The 16,051-nt window shown below is 38.9% G+C and overlaps 1 protein-coding gene across 2 annotated transcripts in view; it reads right to left on the bottom strand.

Annotated features, from left to right (window-relative positions):
* tmem132e (transmembrane protein 132E) overlaps nucleotides 1–16,051 on the bottom strand; it is a 462,444-nt gene that overhangs the window by 12,918 nt on the left and 433,475 nt on the right. The window lies entirely within an intron of this gene.

Below are 16,051 nucleotides of genomic sequence, written 5' to 3'. Positions count from 1 at the left end.
ACATGGAGACGTTTCAGTCCTCCGTCTTACATGTTCTAAAGCTTTGGATCCATGTGAAAGTTCAGGTGTTAAAAAACACCCAGGACCAGGACCAAAATATGCCCTGCTCCTGATCTGCCTCTTTTGGGGTCCAAGCTTTTCTTCCTTTACTTTTAACGACAAAACCATGAAACACAATTGCACAGTGTAAATCTTATGGTTAGTGTGGCAAAAAAGAAATAGTAGTTGTGTTGTTTGACTGAACTTTTCAGACCATAGACTGTTTAAAACACGTGGATGTATAACAGCCACTCTGTTCTTTCCCGATATGAAGTATTTTCCCTTTGTTGTGTTGCTCTTTTGAAACTGGATGTCATGAGGCAGCGGTGGAGCTGACTGAGAACAGTGGAAACTAGGCCCTCCCATTGGGTAGCGACTTGTTAATGACAACACAGCCATGCCCTAATGAATACCCTGCTTTATTGTCAATTTTATCTTAAGTGCAGCCATAACATAACATGAACACAGCATGCTATTAAGTACAATTTGCAAACAGTAATTAAGACTTAGAACCAAAACCATTAAGAAATTGTTCACTGAGGACACAAATTAAGTGAGAAGTAATCTGCTTTCATGCACGCATTGGTGTCCTGAAATGTTCTAAAGATTTTTCATCCGGCCCCCCAAGTGAAATCTCTGGAATGTTAGCAGTTGGGACAATGTATGAACGTCTTGGCAAATATTCCGGAGCATTTGCTGCTGCTGTGCAAGTGAACGCCTGTGTGCTAGTAAGAGTTTGTTCTATCTATTGACCTGCATGCGGCCTTGCGCCTGCTCCCTGATATTTTGGATATGTACAGATACATGCAGTACTCATATCAACCCAGTAGGGAGCCTCGTCCGCTATGCTAAACACGTTGTAAAGAAGAGATTTCTACAGTGACACATTGCCTCTTCTCCATTCTCCCGCTTGCTGGGACATAACCTTCAACACTATTTTAAATACAGTGAACTAGGGATGGGAATCGAAAACCGGTTCTTGTTGAGAGCCGGTTCCCAGTGTTTAAATTCCTTGGAATCGTTTGGCAATTTTGCAAAGGATTCCCTTATCGATTCCAGTGGGCGCTAATAACGTCACCACGCAACGTTGCGTGGCGAGTCCAGTGCAACCAGCAGCCAACAGTAAACATGGCGCCCAAGTGGTACAAACGCTCGAAAGTTTGGTTACACATCCCTAAAAAAGACGACAACAGGGCAACTTGCAAAGTGAATATTTCACCAAAGGGAGGAAATACTACCAACATGCAATAACTATGAATGAATGTCGCGTTTTCGATCTGCTCCGGACTAACGTTGGTGAATCTGAACCCAGCAACGTTAGCAACGTTAGCATGTCCTCGGCTAACACTGCAGGTCACTAACTAACTAACAAACACTGCCTATCATGTTAGCGCCATTTGCCTCGTTGTAAAAGCTGCTGTTAGTAACGGTTAAGGTTAAATGAATGCCTTCTCAGGCATTACATTTAGATGAAATCATGAGAGACAGAGCCTGACTGGCTCAGAGCCAGAGGCTGGTGGTACTACCCCCAGTTCACCTCTACCTCCAGCTTCTCCTTTCACCAGAGCAGGGAAGAGTTCAATTACCCAGGCCAGGATAGACCAATGTGGACCTCACTGTTGTTGGGTTTGTAAGGTCATGACTCGTGTTACTTCTAAACTAAACAAAGTTGATGCTAATCAACCGGTTTGTTGTCCTTTTTCTCCAAATGAGAATCGATAAGGGAACCGATAAAGAACCGAATCGTTAAGCAGAACCGAAAATGGAGTTGGAATCGTAAAAATCTTATCAATTCCCATCCCTACAGTGAACAGATGATGCACCTGTATGATAAATTTCATCTTATTAATCGGGTCATAATGACATCTCTTGCTAAATCCTGTTGAATCGCCCCCCCCCCACCTCTCTACACTTCAGTCTCAGGTGGTAGGGACAAAGAAGAGGGAGAAGTAACAAGGATGTACAAACTAAGAGAGGGGCACATTCTCTCTGTGTGCTTTGTGAATGGCCTTTGTGGTGCTATTCAGTTTCTCATCCAGTCTCCAACAGATTGTTCAGTCACCCAGTGTGGTGCTAAAGTTATGGCCTTGTAGCTCATCCACAACTCATCCAGCCTATCACTCCCTGACCTGCTTCCCAACTCTGCCTGTTCTGCTGGCCTTCAGCACACTTGCCGCCTACTCACCAACCTTGCTCCCTCTTCTGTCTGCTCTCGCCTCTGCTGCTGCGACATCAGCTTTCCTCAGCCTTCTGCCTTCACCCACCATTACCTCCACTCCCTCCCCTGAGCTTTTGCAATAAACTGCTCTTAACCTTTGCATTTCTGATTCTGCGTCCTGCTCATGTCTTCAACCAGTTGAATGTAGCACAAAATCTCAAACCACTATTACCAGCTTTAAGGAACAAAGTCAAGCATTTACCCCGTTAGATGTCCTTATAACTCTGTCCCTTTTGCGAAGTATGTAAGCTAACTTGTCTTGTTGCAAATGATTTCATATTAAACACCATTGAGTCTCAAAATAACACACATGAAAATAAGAGACCAAAACATATGAAAACAAATACTGTAAGAGGTTTTCGTTATTTAGTGTTCAGTATGCATTTTTTAACCTACAGTCATGTGAAAAAGAAAGTACAGTACACCCTCTCCTAGTGCTGAGGTTTTATGTATCTGGACATCAGGGAATTTCAGACTTTCTGTCGTAGATTTGCTGCTGTATTTGGGATCATTGTTCTGTTCATGATAAAGTTTCAGCCAAGCTTTAGCTGACAGATGGCCTCACATTTGACTCTAAAATTCATTTGTATCTAGACAAGGTCATGGTTGACTCAATGATTGTAAGGCGCCCTGGTACTCTGGCTTCAAAACAAGTCCAAATCATCAATAATGCCTTTGCTTTTTACACTGTCACAGCACTGAACAAATTAGATTTAAAGCTAATGTACTGCACAGTTCCAAGAAGGATGTAGTATCATGTTCTTGGCTAATGCCTTCTTAACATACAGAAGTTAATGGCTGAAAACCATGCTGCTCTGTGAAAGTGTCATGTGTTGTTGCACATACTACATTATACGATATATTAATGCCACAGTAAAATCTAAAGTTACCATTATATCATTGGATATACTAATACATACTGAGAAAAAAATTGCAACTACAATTTTTTTCAGTGAGTTCCACCTCCATATGCATATTGTTCACTTGTGATGGATTAATGTGCCAGAAAGAAGAGTTATGGTATACTGGGCACAGCACAAGCATGTGCACATGCAGTCAAACACACACATACACATAGGTTTGTGTGAGTGCAAAAACCCTAGGCATGATAGTAAATGGATAAATAAAATAAGCCCTGAAGTTTTCCAGAGGAAAATGATGGATCACTCTGCAGGAGATTGTCTCACCACAACAGATTTAGCTTAAAACTTTATATTTCTAGGGAAAAGATTCAGTTTATTAAGAAAATACAAAACAGATAAAGCTACTAAGTGTATTCATGAATACTGACAGAGAGGTGAGGCGTGTGTCTGGAGCTAACAGAAGTCGGTTTCTGTGTAAAATCATAAATCCAAGTGAGGTCAGATGGAGTATGACTCTGCAAGAAAAAAAGTGTTTGCTTACAATTGATTTTCTGCTATTTCACGTTCCATTCGGCCGTGGCTGATATTTTCAAGGGCCAATTAAAGCAACTAAAAAGAAAATCTAACACTGTTAAAAATCAATATTGGCAATGATGTCCAAATGTCAAAACAAATTTTGAAGATATTCTACATCGCGTGCGTTGATTATAAAACTAAGAAATCTAATCACAGAAACCGATCTTGTGTAAAGTTGTGATTTTTTGCTTGAACCCAATTTTAAAAAAACAGAAACTCGTGTCACAACAGATTAGACTAAGTTTAGTGTCTCACTTTGAACCTCCCATAGTTTCTGTTTTTGGTTCTTGACATTGTCAATAGTCAAGATAAATCCTTAAAATCAAATAAACCTCTTTAATGCATGTGATGAAAATATACAGGACTGTGCAAAGGTTCTTATCCAGCCCTCATTTCTTTGTATTTTGCTCCAACAGCCAGACATACTTGTAATATTTTAAAGTCGTCTTGAGCAACAGTTCTCCAGGCAACGTTTCGCTTTGGACATTGGCTGCCTTTTCACTCATTTTCAGAGAAATATGTTTGTTTGTTTGTTGAGCCAAACCATCATTCAAGCTTAAAAAGGCACCTAACTCAAGGAATGAACCAGTGTTGTGTCTACACATAAAAGACTACTTGGCAAAAAAAATCATGTTAAATTGTATCTTTAGGCACTTTAAACAGCCTGTCACAAAGACACATCATTTGTATAATTTTTCTTTGGTTGCATCTACAAAAAAATGCCAAACACAACACATTTTGACAAATACCCTCTGGGCATAAAGACCTACTCTCCTCTCTGTCTGCTAGAATATGGAAAGTGGCTCATAAGGAGCAATGGCTGACACTGGTCTTCTGTGAATAATTGCCTATGCATATATGTAGGTGCTTTAATCACACAGTATCTCACTTTTTCCAGAACACTTCAGCTTCGTATTTCTTCCTAATACAGCTAACACACACATCCATACAAAATGCATATTACTGACTGACTGACTGGCAGCAGACTTAGTCACGTTTGCCTGAAATTAATCTATTTTGATAAGAAAAGTCCTATCTGGTTTCCACATCTCTGTCAGCCAGATGGTGCATAAAAGTTCATTTTCATAGTTTTCTTCACACATTATTTATTTATCATCCTTATTGGCTGAGTCACATTACTATTATTGGTATCAAAGAACAGCTACTGAAGGGCCATCTACTCCTGGATGCATATTTGAAACAATATGAATGTCATAATCACGCCTTGTGACTAAACATACTCTTTATCCATTATCAAAGAGTAATTCGATGTCAGCTGAAGCTATTCCTGCTCTCCTCAGTTCTTAATGAGTTAGAGTAATGCAGGATGTCGCCAGCCAATTGTAAAAGTGTCTGTGGTCAGAAATGAGACTGTCCATCATAACTGAATGATGAAACAATGCTTTTGAGCTCGGTGTTAAGTTTATCTGGTGGAAGTGATTCCAAAAAAAGAACCTGAGGAAGTAATCTGGCTGTGATTTGTATCAGTCTGTTAACACCCTTTTCTTCATTCAAGCAAATTTACAAATTAAATGATCAAATGATTGTGTCCACTCTTTGTTTTTTTGTCCAACACCAAGTGGACTAAAACACATTTGTCTTGTAACAAATTGTATGAGGATGAGCTCTTTTACACAGTCCAGCTCATTTCCTTCTGATCAAACGAAATTAACTTCAGATTCTTGAGGGCAGTTTAATTAAAATGAGTTAATATTTAGTTTCAAATTAATATGTTAATTGTTTGAAGGCAGAAAAAGTTCATTTGCTGGGTGGGATAGATTTAGTGGTTAACTTACTTCAAATTGTCAGCTTTAAACTTATAAATAATTGGCATAAATATCAGTTAATCTTCAATTCAGTCTGTTTAAATATTCACAAGACCAGTATTCACCAGTGGTTAAGTATCAAACTAATCATCTGGAATGGCAAAAGTGCTTTGGTGAATTTCAATATTCAGTCTATTGGCACTAATTCAGTCTTTGGATTTTAGAATAATACTGGGAAGGGAGAGCTGCAAATTTCACTGGCTGAAATTTAGCTTCAAATGAACATTTGATGCATTAAAAATTAAAACTAGGGAGAAAGACTCCCTCCCCGAGAGCTATCAATTTGTTTGCGATGTATTCCAAAGAGCATGTGCTGAGTAAGTGTAGCAATTTGGTTTTCATTTTCATCCAAATTGCCTCATTTTCTTTTACCCACAGTTACTGATTTCCCATATTCCCAACAGTGTCTCTGAACCCCCCCCCCCGAAGAATGTTTTGGGATTTGTTGCATCTGGTGAATGTAAGTGGAGGAAACATTGTGGATTGTGATAACATCTGAATAAATACTAAGATAAAATCGAAATCATGACACCAAATTAAACAGAAATGTGAGGATATTTTAGTTGGATTATTTTCTTTCTAGTTGTGGAAAAAACTGCATCGGCTTTATCTTTGACAATATCAGAGACATTAAAGTTCAAGTAGCGGAAAACAACCACAGAATCATTCAGTTATCATTGGACCGCCTGCATTTGCATTTCCAAAACAGATACCCTCACAAGCCTGGATACAGTAGGTAAATGAGTCTGCAGTTAAGAGGGAGTGTTTGTAGATTTGAATGAGCTGTTGCACCTGACTGATTGACAGGAAACACGGACTATGTTTCCTGTCAACAAAAGAGTTAAAATTACAAAACTCACTCAAGAAGGTTAATCAGTTTGGCATTTGGCAAAAGATGCTGATCGTTCCCAGTCAGGTGTGTCTAAAGTTTGGATTAAGTACAAATAAAACGGGAATGTTGTAAAAGGGAAACATACAGGTTGACTGAGGAATACCAAAACCAAAACAGTTCAGATATAGTGAATGCAGCATGATTTTAACTGGATGTTGCATGGAGACGTAGACAAGGAAGTTGCTGCTCTGATATGAACCCGCCCGCTGAATGACGGTAGAAAGGTAGCTTTAGATACCAAAAAATATATATGCTCTCAAGCACAGGAAAGGAGATTTTTCTCATGTCCCCTTCAATGCTTTGGTTGTTTTTTTTATTTTTATTAAAAAATCTAATTGCACGGGGAAAAAAGTGAGTGTGTCCCTTTGATTTTGAAAATGCTGAAATTACAATTTCATATTGTATGAAAAGTCTTCAAACCCCCCACCATAAAGGAAGATACTGTAACGAATCAGGAAATCAATTAATGCTAATGTTTGTTAATGTTTATGCATTTGGCAGATGCTTTTATCCAAAGCGACTTACAGGTGGACAGGTAGGGTAAGGGGGTCTTGCCTAAGGACCCCTACTAGAGGTAGTACCTTTCATGCAGGGGATTTAAACCCAGGTCACCTACATGAAAGGTGGCAATCTTACCACTACACTATCCAGTCATTCTTAGTTCTTAACTCCACTGAGTAAAGGTCCCAATAGTCCCAAGAAAACACTGAGTAATGACCGATGACGGGTCATCTACATGCCTGTCTGTCATCCAGGTGAGATCAGCTGCTTCCAGCCCAGCTCCCTGTTGAATTCGTCACTGGAGCGGCAGAGGACATGAAGCAACCCAGAAACACTTTATGTGGTCTTAAACGAGCAGCTTGCCTGTCACTGTGAGAAGCTGCGCTTGGCGTCATGTCTGCTGCTGAAGTTGTGAACCGAAGCCGTGGCAGTATATTACCGGTGCTGGTGGCAAACAGAGGATCAATGATGAGACCAAGCAGCAGACTGCGATGACCCGCTGAGTCTCTTCACTGAACATGGACGAATACTCCCTCATGCATCTGCATATGACTTGCCGCCCACTACATTATTTTGTCCTCATGCCCCCCTTCTGCACTTCTCTCCCGACGAGCTTTCAATAAATCACACCTGGGGTGTAAGGTGCAGCAAAACATCAGTGGGAAATTTGTTCATGCAAGCCATGGTCTTCATGGGTTCTTACCTTTGAATGTGGCAGGAACATATGAGGAAAGCACCTTTATGGCAGTGACGCATCATTACACATCTATTGAAACATACACACATCAGTTTTAAAGTGAAGGTCTAAACAGACCGTGAGAAAGGGTCATTATTCTCCACATTCTTTTTTTTTTTTTTTTTTACACACTCAGAGCTAGGCCATTTTATTGACGCTGATAGTGAATGATTCCTCAAGACAATCTAAGGCTACGGCTACACAAAAACGAAACGAGGTTTTTTTTGAAAACGGGTACGAAAATTCTTGCGACCACATGGAAACGCGCTGCTGTCCAAACGAGAACGGATGAAAACGATGAAACGATGCAATACACACGCCGCTGTGTCACGCCACGCTGTGAGACAATAGAGAAGTGTTAAAATTGGCTCCCAGCGTCAACGTGTGACTGACGCAAAAACGTTTTAGCTGTAACAATGGAAACGAAACGAGGCCGTTTTCAAACTTTCCCACTCTGGAACCCGTTTTCAAAAACTATCGTTTTGGGGTAGTGGGAACGCCGGCTCCGTGTGGCCGCGACAGCGAAACGATAAGAAAAAGTATCGTTTACAGTGAAAAACGTTTCCGTGTAGCCGCAGCCTAAACCTCCAGTTGGACTTTCATTAGTTTTTTTTTTTTACACTAAAAGAAACTCTTGCTAGTTTAAATTCTCAATTTTAACGATTTACGGCAAAGGTACATCCACATCATCAAGTTGAGCAGCAGTACGAGCATTCCATACACACTAATTGTGACACTAGATTCCTTCTATATACTCCAAAATAATGTATTTTGCCTGATTGGAAGACTAGTGGGAAATCTTATCAAACAGAATTGGACATGATATAAACCCAGAATACTGAAAGCACTTTATATTTTCTGAGAGTCAAACTGTTTTTTTTTTTTTTATTGCTGCCGCTTGGGACTCCCCCCGAGTGCGCAGATACGGTTTTATCTTAGTTTTTAATGAGCACGAATCCAGCTGGAAGTGTAAGTTGTACTGTGAATGCGAAAATAGAAAGAAATAGAAAACCCATATTTTTTAAGTCAAATGAAATGTTGTGAAAGCTAGAAAAAATGATTTTTCTATTTTTGAAGTAAAGCCCTGTTTCAAAAGGAGTATGGGTTCTGTTTAAAGTAAAAAGAAGAAAAAAAACTGAATCTGACATTTAAAAAATCATCAACAACTGAAAATTCTATGACAGAGCAAAAAAAAAAAGACAAAAACATTAGGGCATCTTATTGAGCATATTAAAAGCAGTTCATAAACATTGGGTGTAACGCATTGGGTACAAAATGAGAATCCCAGGGAGGCTGGGTCTTAAACCTCTGTTAACCTTTTTTATCAAAGACTTTACTGGCAAATTATTTAGTAGTTTTCAAAAAAATCTCAAATTAAAAGTCATGAACACCATATGATATCATTAAAATATTCAGAAAATCTTGGGAAATATAGAGAAATGGCCACTGGTGACTAGACATGACCATTAAGCAGCACTGCATTAAAAACAGACATGGTTCTGTAGTGGATATTACTACGCGTGATGAGTAACATAACTTTTACCAGCAAACAGTTCATAAGCTGGCATTCTTGATTTTTTTAAAGACGTTTTAGAGCAAAAGGCCTGGCGAACTCGTGTAGGAACCAATAATGCTTTCATGCTACATTCATACAGATTTGTTTTTCTTGTGAGACCAGAATGATTTGCAAATAATTGTTTTTCTACTTTTATTGACATTCTACAAAGAATTATAACTTATTTTTTTTGCTTTGGAGAAACAGTCATAGAAATTGCGATAAGAAGTCAACCTAGAGCAGTAAGTATGGCGTAATTAGCCTTACATAACACAGCACATGCTGTATATAGATCATCGCAACGTTTGTGTCCCTTTTTCTTTGCTACAATAGCTTTTCATGTGAAGAACACAAATTAAGCGTGTAACAGCCTGCATCCATTATCTAAATATAATATGAGAAAAGGCACGGCAAAACTTAATCAAATATTCAGAAGGTCTGCCAAAGTTAGACTTGCTTCATTTTTGTGGATTTAGATGGCAGGCCAATTTAGTCTGAGTACACTGTGACTACAAGCTCCAGCCTTCATCTTGAAAGAAATGATGGGCATTTTCATTATGCTTTCCATCAGGATAATTAACGCTGACAAGCAAAGAGATGCATCAGGCCTCTTAATGCTTGTTTGCACAAAACATGGAGCGATTCACTTCTAAGAGGATGAACTGATGAAATGCCAATGTAATACCTCTCGAAACATAGTGAAAATAAATGTTTTACCATTCTGTAAACTTTGAGATAATCACAAGACTTCCCACACTGCAAAGTATGAAGAGGCAGCAGCTGCAACATAACCCCCCCCCTTGCCTTCTTGGCGAAAATTCCCTCAACAGCAGCAGAGCTTTGCAGCCAAGCAGTCGACTCAGTGTCCCTGAATAACACGACCTTCTTGGGACACTTTCGAATTTATTGGTCAGATCAGAGTTTATAGCCACACAAAGAAGAGGTATGACGCTCCATGAATAGCAAAGAATATGGGAGTCTGTTCTCAGTTATATGAAATGATAATTATTTATATGGTTTCAGCTACAAGTTTCTAAGAGCGACACGCCAACACACCTACTTCAATATCTGAAAGGGTTAGGAAGTTGATTTTGATGCATCTTTTCACTCGTATAAATTATGCTTATGTTTTAAAATCACATATACTGTACATACTTACACACACACACACACACACACACACACACACACACACACACACACACTATATACATCCAGACTTACATATATATATATATATATATACACACGTGTGTGTGCGTATGTGTGTAGGCCTAAATATTGAGGGCAGAATCAGATCTATTGTGATTGTATAACATAAAACATAAAAAAATGACATTTCTTTGATATGCTTTCATCATAATAACACAGGCACTACAGCAGCTTATTTTTCACTAATTAATTTACTCGATTCAAGTGGATCATGTTAGGACGTGGCGTGACCCCTTTGACTCCACTCTGCCCTGGAGCACTTATCAGTAGCATCAGCTCATACATTTCTTATTTAAAGTGAACTATATACAGTACCTACAGATGAGATTTGATGTCTCAAGCAAAGCAAAAAGCGAAGAGCAAAGATTGTCAACATGCCACTTCTGAGCCACAGTGAATGCTTCATCATGGGAAGCTGAAGCTCGGTGGAGATACAGAAGAAGGAGGCTGGATCGCTTTGTAAACTGATATGAGTTTAGCCTACAAATCTGGTCGTCTCACTGAATGACACGTTGGGGCCCAAAACTAAATGCCAAGGTTTGTCTCTTTTCTTAGTTTGGAGTTGGCAGTGATCTCGGGCAACCAAATACATGCTTTTTTTTTAACATTCTGCAGATTAGACTAATTTCATTTCTCCATCTGTGATGACAAAATGTTTGTGGATATTAGCTAAATAATCTCTGGTTTAATGGACCAGCAGTGAATTCTGTCTGGCTTTTCAATTCCACAGACTTCTAATGTTCAAAAATCCTTTGGATTAATTATTCATCTCCTACCAGGTTTAGTGGATTGTTAAGAGTCCTCATCTTAGTAAAGAGACATTATTTACACCTGCTGTATGTGGAATTGAACTCCTACTGCTCAGTCATTTAGTCATTTATAAACTTTTATCTAGACCTGCGATACGGTATGTAAAATAGAAAGACTTATGTGCAGTGCTGCAATCATGGGACACACTTAAAAGAAGAGAGATCAAATGAGTGACTGAAATGTTGCACTAAGTGAAGCAAAGCTTCCTCCTGCCTCGATTCATATTCATGAGCTGGTGAACGATTTGAATGATTTTGTGCAACTGTTAGAAAATCATGTCCCTATTTTCCAGAAAATGATTGAAATTTAAGTTTGATCTGTCATTCATACTAAACGGACATCCTTTGTGGTGTTTGGACTTGGATTTTTACACTCGCTTTGCCCTTTTCAGACATTCTTTGACACCTGCAGGGCCTGAGCTGCAGTAGGTGATGTTTTGGAGCAGCTTGATTTTTTTAAATTTTGTTTCATTAGCCACTGATCACTTGACTAAGCCATAATGATTTCATGTCCTGATGGGAACTTTCACGTACGACTGAGTTTATGCAGAATCACATCCACCTGTTTACCCAGAGAAACCGTCCTTAGTTTTATTGGCCACATAGACTGTGGGACTTGACAAATGACTGTGTTTGTGAGTCCTTTACAGACTATTTCTCTGATACGAACCAATGGGTAAATGCTTTTCGCTTATGCAGATAAACACATCAACTTTTGATTGATGCTTTAGCACAAAACTTGGGCTTTCCGTTCCCCGATGCTGAATGTTGTAAACTTGCTTTAGGTTTTACATCAGGGGTTTGAGTGAAACATCAACAACTCAGATGGATTGCTGTGATATTTGGTGCGTGCTGTAACTCGGGTCCCCTCAGGATAAAAATGAATGACCTTTTAACTTCTCATCTCGAGCCGTCACCAAGTCAAACTTCAACCTGTCGAATACTTTCAACCACTAAACAGTTGTAAAAATGATGCTATTTTTTTCATCCTCAGTTTAACTTCAGCTTTTGTACTAACTGCAGCAGTCTAACGTGCTGACAATAGAATTAAGTTTAAAATGTTCTCTCGGCTCTCTCTGCCAAGCTTAGGTCCATAGAAATGAATCCTGTTGATTTTTCTTAAAGTCATTAAAGTCCTCCACTCAAAAATATATTGTTATTATGTCTATGCCTACTGAAATATCTGACATTGACTATACTGACCTGTTTTTGTGCAGAGTTTATCTCTGGAGAAGGGTTTTCACATTTGTGTTCTGAAGTGTTAAAATTTCTCGAAAAAAGCTTAGATTCAAAAGTACTCCAGCTAGAGTTGGTACCTAACATAACCAGCCGCTATTAGTGAGTCTGCATTTTCAAAGTGAAAGTTCTGAAAGCAAGCCACAGCCACTCACAAGCTAACTAATGATGCCAAGATCCTCGTTCCATTATACATGCACAGAAGGGCAGTCCATTTATTAAACAAAGTATATCCGACACCGTGGACTGGGTGGGAAAATCATCAAGACATTTTGTGGCTTCTAACGTTCTCTGCAGTGGAACATCGTAAATGTAAGTATAGCTGACTTAACTGCACAGACTTTGTCTTTAAGTTGCTTGAATGGTGTCTGCCATGAAGGCGTATGGGGTACCCTGGAATCAATCGGTGCCAGAGCACCCCATGGAGAAATGGACTGGACCAATACAGGGCTCTAGAGGGACAGTGACATGCATTTATAATTCCTTACTTCAACACCACTCTAAAGGTCTAGCAGTAGAAAGGGACTTGAACGCATTTGAACTGAAACCTTTATGGGAAAATGTATGGGAAAACTTAAGTAGTGCCTCCAAAAACCTCGCACATCAACTCATACACTTCAAATTAATACATAGAGCATATGTCACCCCATTAAGGTGTTTTAAAATGAAACTAGTCTCAAGTCCTAACTGCACGGATTGCCAAGATCAGGCACTTGGCACAACATTGCACATGTTTTGGGAGTGTGTGCCAATCAGACAATTCTGGAATGATGTATTTTCAACAATTTCATTACTACTTGGAACTTACATACAACCTTACCCTGCCCTCTGCCTTCTTAATGATGATTCACAGTTATTATATACTCTCAATCAGCTTCGACTGCTCCTAGCAGGGCTCACCGCAGCGAAAAAAACTATACTGAGACTTTGGTTCCAGCCCTGTCTGCCCTTAAAACAGTACTGGCTAACTGCCTATCAATATAACACTGTCATATCATCATCATTATTTGCCTTAATAAAACATGTTGATAAAAAACAAGTTGCTTGAATGGTGATTGTGTCAGATGACACTGCGGTTATAAAATAAGGATTTTATTAGAGCAGAGTGAAAGTTTGGAAAATGTTTTAATCAACCACAAGCAGTCAGACGCCTTTCACAGTCTGACAAAAAGAAAAAGAAAAAATATGCGAATGAGAGAAGCTTCACTAGGAAGTTTCATATGGTTTCATTCAGACTAATATATTTACATACAATTTAAAAATTCTGCTATTAACCGGACCATTACAATAAAAACTTTTTCTTTATTGTAGTGTCATGTAAACATACTGATTGGCTTAGCTAGGAGATGCAAACTTCTTATTGAGTTTTAGGCAAACAGGAAACACAATTATTTAGCTTGAGTAAGGAGAACATTGTGGTTTGGCATTATTATGCTACATTATTAATCCTTTTGATGTGATGACAGTTTTTTCTAAAATACATCAAGTCTAAAGGCAATGATTGCTAAAGGTTTCCTTTTCTGTGTTAAAATGGTAACACCAAGGGATCCCGTGAATGTAGTAGCATACATGGAGGCTACCTGAGGGAGAAGGAGATGATGACTCCTCATCTGAGTACGCTTCCTATTGAGGCTCAATAAGCTGAATTCATAGTTTCAAATTACTTAAAAATGGGAACGTGCATCAAGCACCATCATAACGCATGCTACTTGTGAGGGTTTGTGGATTTTTGGACTTTGGTTTTGTTTTTTAAGGTGTTAGTTTTTCTGTTTTTTTCTTGTCTATCATTTACGTCTTTGATCGTCATTAGGATTTATTCTGTTATCTGTGATTTGTGCATTCATTTCTCCTTTGTTGCTCTCTGTTCTTGCTCTCAGTTGGTTTTTTGTTTCTGCTTAATTTGTTTGTGTCCTTGAGTTATTCTGGGTTTCTTAAGTCTGTATGTGTCTAGTCTTTAGTTGTTTATGGTTACACTCGTGCTTTGTCTTTGTTAGTTTTCACTTTGACTTGCAGTTACTCTTGTCTCGTCTTGTCTCAGTTCCGTTTTGCTCTTGTTCCTACCTTCCTTCAATAACTTTCCTGTTTCCCTGTTTTGGTTTTGTCTAGGATTTTGTCAGTTCTTTTAGTTTTTTCTTGTTTGTGATTAAGTCGTGTTTTTTTTTAATTATGTTGTGCTCTTGTCATTAGTCTGGTCTTGATTCAGCTATGTTAGTTCCTGTTCCATTCGCTCACTCATAGTTAACTCAGTTTCCATGTCCTGTTCATTAGTTCCGCTCATTTCACCTGTGTTCCCATTGTGTCAGCTGCAACAATTCACTAATCATTTCTCGGTATTTAAGCTCCCTGTCTTCTCGTAGTCTTCGTCAGATCTCCACGTAACAATCTCTTGCGCTGTTGCAAGTGTCCTGGCTCTTGTTTCTATTCTGGTCAATCTAGTCTTTTCAAGTTTAATCAGCGTTTTGATTTTGTTTGCTCCAGTTCAGGTTTGATGTATTTCTGGCTTCACCGCGCCTTTTCTTTGTGACAAATAAGTTATTTTGACCTCCGGCTTTTGTCTGTATCAGTACTCAGTACCAATCAGTACTCCCTGATTGGTTAACCGTACCCAACCCTATGGAGGGTGGGTGAAAATCTGAAGAACAATATCTGAAAAGAACATCATGTAATACGTTTAAATAATATTCAGAAAGCAGCATATCTTTTATATCTAGATAACTTAAACCCACTTTCATTAGTTTTGATTCCAACCAAGACCTCTAAAAGACAATAAAAGTATAAGATCACTTCTTAACACAGTCTATTTATTCATTACAGCTGAGTCACTGTGGCAAGTTGCATCTGTTGGTAAATTGATGGGTAATTATTCATACCCTTCGCCACGGTATAAACGATTCAATTGCTCATTTAAAATGATTGATGGGTGACTTATAAGTCTCCTCTCTATTTTGCTTTCTACAGATGCATCTATCAGGCAACAATTCTTTTTTCTGACAGGCTAAAACTGTGATCCTTCACGGTGATCAAAACTCTCACCAACCATTCCATCTCTGTGTCCCCATAAATGAGCAGTGAAGCATCCGTAAATCACAGCCCAGGCGTGATAACTTGTGCCACTTCCTTCATAAGGACCTCTGAACCTGTCTCGGTTGATGCATTTACATGCACTTTATGTCAGGCGGCTCCTTCACTTGAGAGGAGAGAACATCAACAGCAGCAACTCTTACAGCAAATAGGTTTTTGTTTCATAATAGACATGGACAAGATGCTAAAAAAGGGAAGACAGAATATAAAAAAGTGGTACGGTTGTGAAAAGATTGAATAAACTTCACGAGTAGATCTTGCTTTTTTACAACTCTGTTTCCAACAAACTGCTTTTCATGCCATCCCTCTCAATTTAAGTCGGAACACTTAAGTCACCAAGTTAGCTCCTGAGATCAGAACAAAAGAGACAAAAGAAAATAAGCAATCAAACATGGTTCTAAGTAAAGAAACAAAAACAAGGGTGAATACAATAATTATCTCCCAAAATGTGTGTTGCAACCATTCTTCACAGCTTATCGACTGCGTTCCGAGTTCAACTTTAATCTC

This window comes from Odontesthes bonariensis, chromosome 16 (assembly GCF_027942865.1).
Source record: "Odontesthes bonariensis isolate fOdoBon6 chromosome 16, fOdoBon6.hap1, whole genome shotgun sequence".
NCBI lineage: Eukaryota > Metazoa > Chordata > Actinopteri > Atheriniformes > Atherinopsidae > Odontesthes > Odontesthes bonariensis.
This window is presented reverse-complemented; position numbering and strand designations above follow the sequence as displayed.